The 6,000-nt window shown below is 35.7% G+C and overlaps 1 protein-coding gene across 11 annotated transcripts in view; it reads left to right on the top strand.

Annotated features, from left to right (window-relative positions):
• The first annotated feature begins 5,203 nt into the window (after positions 1-5,203).
• The window catches only part of LOC148945112 (uncharacterized), a 104,166-nt gene continuing 103,369 nt past the window's right edge, over positions 5,204-6,000 (top strand). For all 11 annotated transcript variants that reach the window (XM_089099225.1, XM_089099224.1, XM_089099223.1 and 8 more), the window contains exon 1: positions 5,204-5,227. The gene's annotated coding sequence lies outside the window, so the exon portion shown is untranslated. The remainder of the gene's footprint in view (positions 5,228-6,000) is intronic.

Below are 6,000 nucleotides of genomic sequence, written 5' to 3'. Positions count from 1 at the left end.
TAAAATGTTTGGCCCATTTCTCTTTAGTTTTTTCCTTGTCGCTAATTACGGCCCCATTCCTATCTTTAACTGGGCCATGTCCGCATTGACTACTCCCTCTGTATTTGTTAACATGCCAGTTCAATATTTTACTATTATGCCGTCTAGCTGCATATTCCAGATCCTCGACAATTTTATCCATGGCCTCCACTTGACACCTCCTTAGTTCATATTTTAATGTTTTCTCCACTTTCTTTACATTCCTTTTGTTTTCATATGATCTATCACTAAGATAATTCTTGTACAAGCCCTTTCTCCTTTCTGTCAAACATAAAGCTTTTTCACTAATATTCTTAGCTGCAGTTCTAGCTTTCTTCCCTGAGACACTTTCAGCAACTTCACAAATTATTTTTCTAAAATTATTCCAACCACCTTCCACATTATCAAATTTTAAACTCTGAAGTTTAGCATTCAACTGTTCCTGGAAAGTTTCTCTCAAATTCTTATCCTGGATTCTACTAAGATCATATCTTCCCGCGAGGTAGTTACCCTTCCGATATTTCAGCTTTAAATTAAGATGGTGATCTTTACTTTTAACATCTATAACGGCACTCCTATATACCCTAGTATCTCTTATTGATCCTGCCAGTCTTCAGTTCCTGCCAGTCTTCCAGTCTTCGGTATTGATCCTGCTGTCTTACCATCACGTGAATACCATGCTAACTTATGAGCTATTTTATGACCAAACACCGTATTGGTTATAACTAGATTGTTTTATCTACAAAATTGCTAAAGTCTGTATCCATTACTGTTTTCTTTTCCTAAACCAAATTTACCTTGGATGAGATACCATTCATCCCTATTTCTACTGATCTGGGTATTAAAATCTCTCAGTAAAAATATCATATTTCTACCTGGGACCCTGTCTATTTGGTCCTGTAACTGTAAGTAAAATTCATCTGAGTCACTAGTATCTCCGTCAGTCGGTTCTACAGGGGCGTTTACTACCATAACTGATACCCTGAACTTTTTAGTAATAATGTGAGCAATTAGTATTCTATTATTAATACCTTCCCAGCCTAAAAAAGACTTAGCAGCTTCCTTATTCATCATGAGCCATACTCCCTGTCTATGTACCCCATCCTTCCTGCCTGAGTAAAATTCTGTATCACCTAATTTCCTGCTTCCTACCTCTGGGATATAAATTTTTGAAACTTCTAATAAATCCAGTTCGAATTGTCTGAATTCGTCAGTCAAAATGCCGATACGATAGCCATTTTTAAACGTCGCACCATTCCAAGTTCCAATTTTCATGTTCAATTTTCATCATTGAAATTATTTTCGCCTCAGGAAAAGCAATGATCCCAGATGCCAGTGCACGACGGGGATCACATATCTTCTCAAGTCTACACCGAAGTGCTTAAGCCGGCTTAGAACCGGACAGCAAGAAGTCCCTGGGACCTCCATGAATGAATTTTTTGTGCAATCCTGGGCCCATCTTTGTCACAACATAGTTTTCAGCACTTGGCGATGCTCTTCTATCAACAAGAGTCGAAATCCTGCACCGATAATCTCAAGCCTATTACCTCCGACTCATTATATATTCATGCCTACAAATATTCTCCTACTACGGGGAGGCAGCCCATAATAGATAAATTAGCTAGGAGAAGGTTTTTCAGCCCGAAGACGCCCGTCAAAACATAACAAGCCCAGAAGAATTATCCATTAGTCAGAATCCCATGCGAATGCTGTTCGTTTACTAGGCTATAATTTCCTCGAGAGGCGCCACTCCTCAAGTGGGAATAGAGCTGACCGCAAGGCCCCAGTCTTGCACGTAACCTGAAAGGGTCAAGGCAGCCCTTTGCAGAGGCCGTTGTCCATAGATCTGGATCGTGCGCCCTGCCGCAGCTGTCCTCCTATGGAGGATCCTTCCATGATGGTGTTCTGCATCACCATGCAATTTAACCCATTACTGGGAGAAGGTTTGTAACTCCTGGGACTTGTGGACAAACTACTGGGCCCTTTTGAGTGTACATTTGAGGGGCCTTCTTCCTCCTCCACCTGTATTTATGACTCCGGGCGAGGGTGCCCCAGTTTCTATTATGGACCCCCAGGGACATGGTCCCCCCTTTGTCCGTGCCTCCTGTGGAGGTACCCTACATATATGTAGGGCGTTCTCCCATTGCCACCTGGGGACACGCTGAATGACCTGGGGGAGGCCAGGAAAATAAAAATGAAATTAATTAGTTGTGTTTCCATAAACATGGAGTATGATATGTTTTCCGTGTGAGTTTTAATACATTATATTATTATAGAGAAGTATGAATAAAGTCATACCGAAGACTTTTTGATTTTCTTATGTAATATAACTCAGCACTATCTTGTAATACTAATGTAAAACTAAAACTGAATTTAAACAAAGGCTCGAATTTTTCATGCAGAAATTTGCAAATGGTGTCTCGGGAAACCCGTATTTTTTTCGTGTTAGTGCACAATGTGACCAAGTCAACAGTGGTGGTTCTGGCCTCTCCTGTACCAGGGACAAAATCTTGATTAGCCCCCCCCCCCCTCCTGTCTTCCAAAAATTTTCAGGGCAATTAAAAAAATATATTTATCTAGTAACAAAATTTTCATTTATTGAAATCTGACTTTTCTCGTTTTATATGGAAAAAGATGTGCAAAAATGAAAATTTCAGGTTCAATTTGTCTATGCTTACAGCCAACTGCGCTCTCTGCTTTATTTTTATAAAAATAAAATCTTAAAAATTAAAAATGATTATAAGTGTTAGACTATTGTTTTGAAATTTCAAGCCACTGCAATTTCTGTGCCCGGAAAAGTGCCCTCTCTGCCCCTCTCCCCTAAAACCATCTCTGCTAGTCCGTTACCCAGGCATGTAAGCATTTCAATCTTTTCACAAATGTCCCCCTAACCTAAATTGATTCTCAAATAATTTCCTTTTTTGGGATTTTTTGAATCTATCCTCACCTCCGAATGTAGCCCTACTTAAGTACCAGACCAGAATTCTTACTTCTTGATAAAACTTAGAACTTGCCTTTGTATTTTGTAGGTGATAAATTTCCATCAAGACGCTTTTGAGTAGTATCATTTTTACGGCAAGTTTTACGCCTAGAGGAAGAAGTAGAGGAGGGTGTTAGGATGAAATCGTTTTTGGCTTCAGATAATTTGTACAAATCGAGATGTAACAACATATATACTCCACAATTTCCAATAATTAGCATTCCAAATTGAGTTAAACCCCTCACCTGGAGATCCATCAGCTAAAAGAAATACTTTCAAACCTCTCATTTGACAAATCAGCAGGAGATAAACCAAGAACAGTTTTTCCTGACAAGTCAGAGCATCATATGAACAAGACATATGGCAAATGTAGCAGTACATTTGGTACCGTGCAACTTGTTTCCTGCTATTTACAACTATTTTTTTTTTATTCCAGTTTTCCTGTATAATTCTCACCTTTGATGTTCCTAATATGTGTAACTAAACAAACAGCGGCGTCTTTTTGTCCCCTAGATTTTTAGTCTCCCCCCTAGATTTTGAAAAATACCTTGTTTGGATATTTTCATTGAACAATGACTTCTTTGATAATATTATTGAAAAATAAATGACAAATTTGTGCCCCCTCCCCCTGGATTTGTTATACTCCAAATGAGTGGAGCTTATTGGATCAGTCAGAATTAAATTATTTTAAATCATTTTCCTAAAATATACTTCAAGACATTTGTCCTAGAATGTACTTCAAGAGCATTAATCGCACTCACACAAAACCAACAATTTGTCTTCATTCTTATATAACTCTGTTGAAAAGTTAGGTATTTCAGCAACTCGGTAACTGAGGGACTCACTTGGAAGTTTATTTAATTTTTTCCTCAAACTTAACTTGATATGTATTTTCTCTCAAACTTTTTAATTAGCTTTTATCCGTCAATTTTAGTGAACTTGGCATTATTCTAAATTAAAGGTAGCTGTGCGATTACGCAACTGGACCACTCATTTATCTATTTCATTAATTTTTTATGATACCTAGTTTAAAGTGAATTTTCTATCAGAATCTAAATAGGGTTATATCAGTTTATTCGGCTCCTAGCCAAAGATTATTACCAAGGCCTACAGTTAAACATGAGGCTATGTCAGTCATATGCCTCAAAATTAAAAATAACTTGGTTTTCAGAATATTCAAATTATCAATTTCAATTAATCAATCAATTTATCTTTATCAGTCAATTTTAAACTAACTCTGTCTAGAATTTCTACTGCTATATAAAATTTCTACTTCTGTATGAAGTTCTTATTTCTACATGAAGGTTATTCTGCAAAAGTCTCAATCTTCTTATTTGATTTCTTTTCAGGGGTGGTTTGAGATATATATTTATATATATATATATATATATATATATATATATATATATATATATATATATATATATATATATATATATATATATATATATATATATATATATATATATTAATATTCTGCTACGATATAATATATACAATAAAAACTATTACTATAGTGCAAAATATAAAAAAACATTACTATATTACTATAGTACAATATATAATATAAATATATATATAAATATATATATATATATATATATATATATATATATATATATATATATATATATATATATATATATATATATATATATATATATATATATATATATATATATATATATATTGTTTCTATTGTGCTACGACAAGGGCGGATACAGGATTTTTTTCGGGGGCGGGGGGGGTTACTAATTTTTGACTTAGTTTTTGACTAATTTTACTGATTTTTACCTAGGTTTTACTAATTTTCGACTCGGTCAAAAGTTTCGGGGAGGGCTCAAAGTGGGTACCCCCTCCCCCCCCCTGGATACGGCCTTGTGCTACGATATAATATATAAAAAAACTATTACTATAGTACAAAATATAATAGCACAATTTATGCAGCTACAATTTATAATACAGTAAAATAGGTTAAATTCGATAAGCTTGTAGAAAACTGATTGGTCTTTAAATTTGTAGGTGTCCAAATCATCCAAACCTTTGCATTCCAGCCGCATTGGTTTGCAATGGAGATGACGATTGTGGAGATCGAGCAGACGAGCCAAATGATTGCATAAAATGTCCCTATAATATGTTCACCTGTGCCAATGGTGACTGTTTACACCGAACTTAACATTGTGATGGTCATCGATGATTGCGTTGATGGCTCTGACGAAAAACAATGTGGTAAGCTTAGGGAAAATAAAACACTTAAAAGGGTCTTATGACCTACAGGAAAGTTAAATAGACTGTACAATGCACTTACACAATTGCTCGAAGGTAAAACAATATTAAAAAGTAAATTTTGTAACTTGATTTTCATCATTGGCGATTGCATAAATCTTAGCCAAAATTCCTGGAAAAGTGGTCTGGTTTTATTCCCGTTCGTATGTATTATGCTTAGAAACATCTCTGATTGGCCTAGAAATGGGTTTTTGGAAATTTTCGTCCCGGGGTAAGACCTCTCCCTCTACTTATATTCATATATTTTAAATACGTATATTAGGGGGTTCACCCCCTAGTAAATACCTCACTCTTTACGCTAGAGTTTGAATTTTGTTCCAATTTTGTAAAAATGACCTCTTAATCACAAAGGCCGTTAATCTGAACAAATAGCTCTTATGAAAGTACTAAGAAATATTTGGCTTAAAGAGCTAGGGAATGACTAGAAGGCGAAGCCAATCATATACGTAATGTTTTCTGTTCGTTTTAAGTTTTGATGTTGCTCCTTCCTTCAGTTGAAAAACTTATTTTTTCTATTTAATTCCTGATCGTTTGTTTAAATAATGCTGGGAAATTTGGTGCCCCCTTCATAGCAATGTCCCTTCCCCCATGAAAATGTCCTCCATGGACAGATCCTCCCACCTAAACCCCCACCCCCCCCCTACCAGAAAAAATCACCCCTGAAAATGTCTGTATACTTCCTCATAACCAATACTATATGTTAACATTGGATAAAG

The sequence above is a fragment of the Artemia sp. Qi Xiang Cuo genome, chromosome 13 (genome assembly GCF_049724085.1).
Source record: "Artemia sp. Qi Xiang Cuo chromosome 13, ASM4972408v1, whole genome shotgun sequence".
Lineage (NCBI taxonomy): Eukaryota > Metazoa > Arthropoda > Branchiopoda > Anostraca > Artemiidae > Artemia > Artemia sp. Qi Xiang Cuo.
The sequence above is the reverse complement of the archived record's forward strand: the minus strand, read 5'-3'. Positions and strand labels throughout refer to the sequence as shown.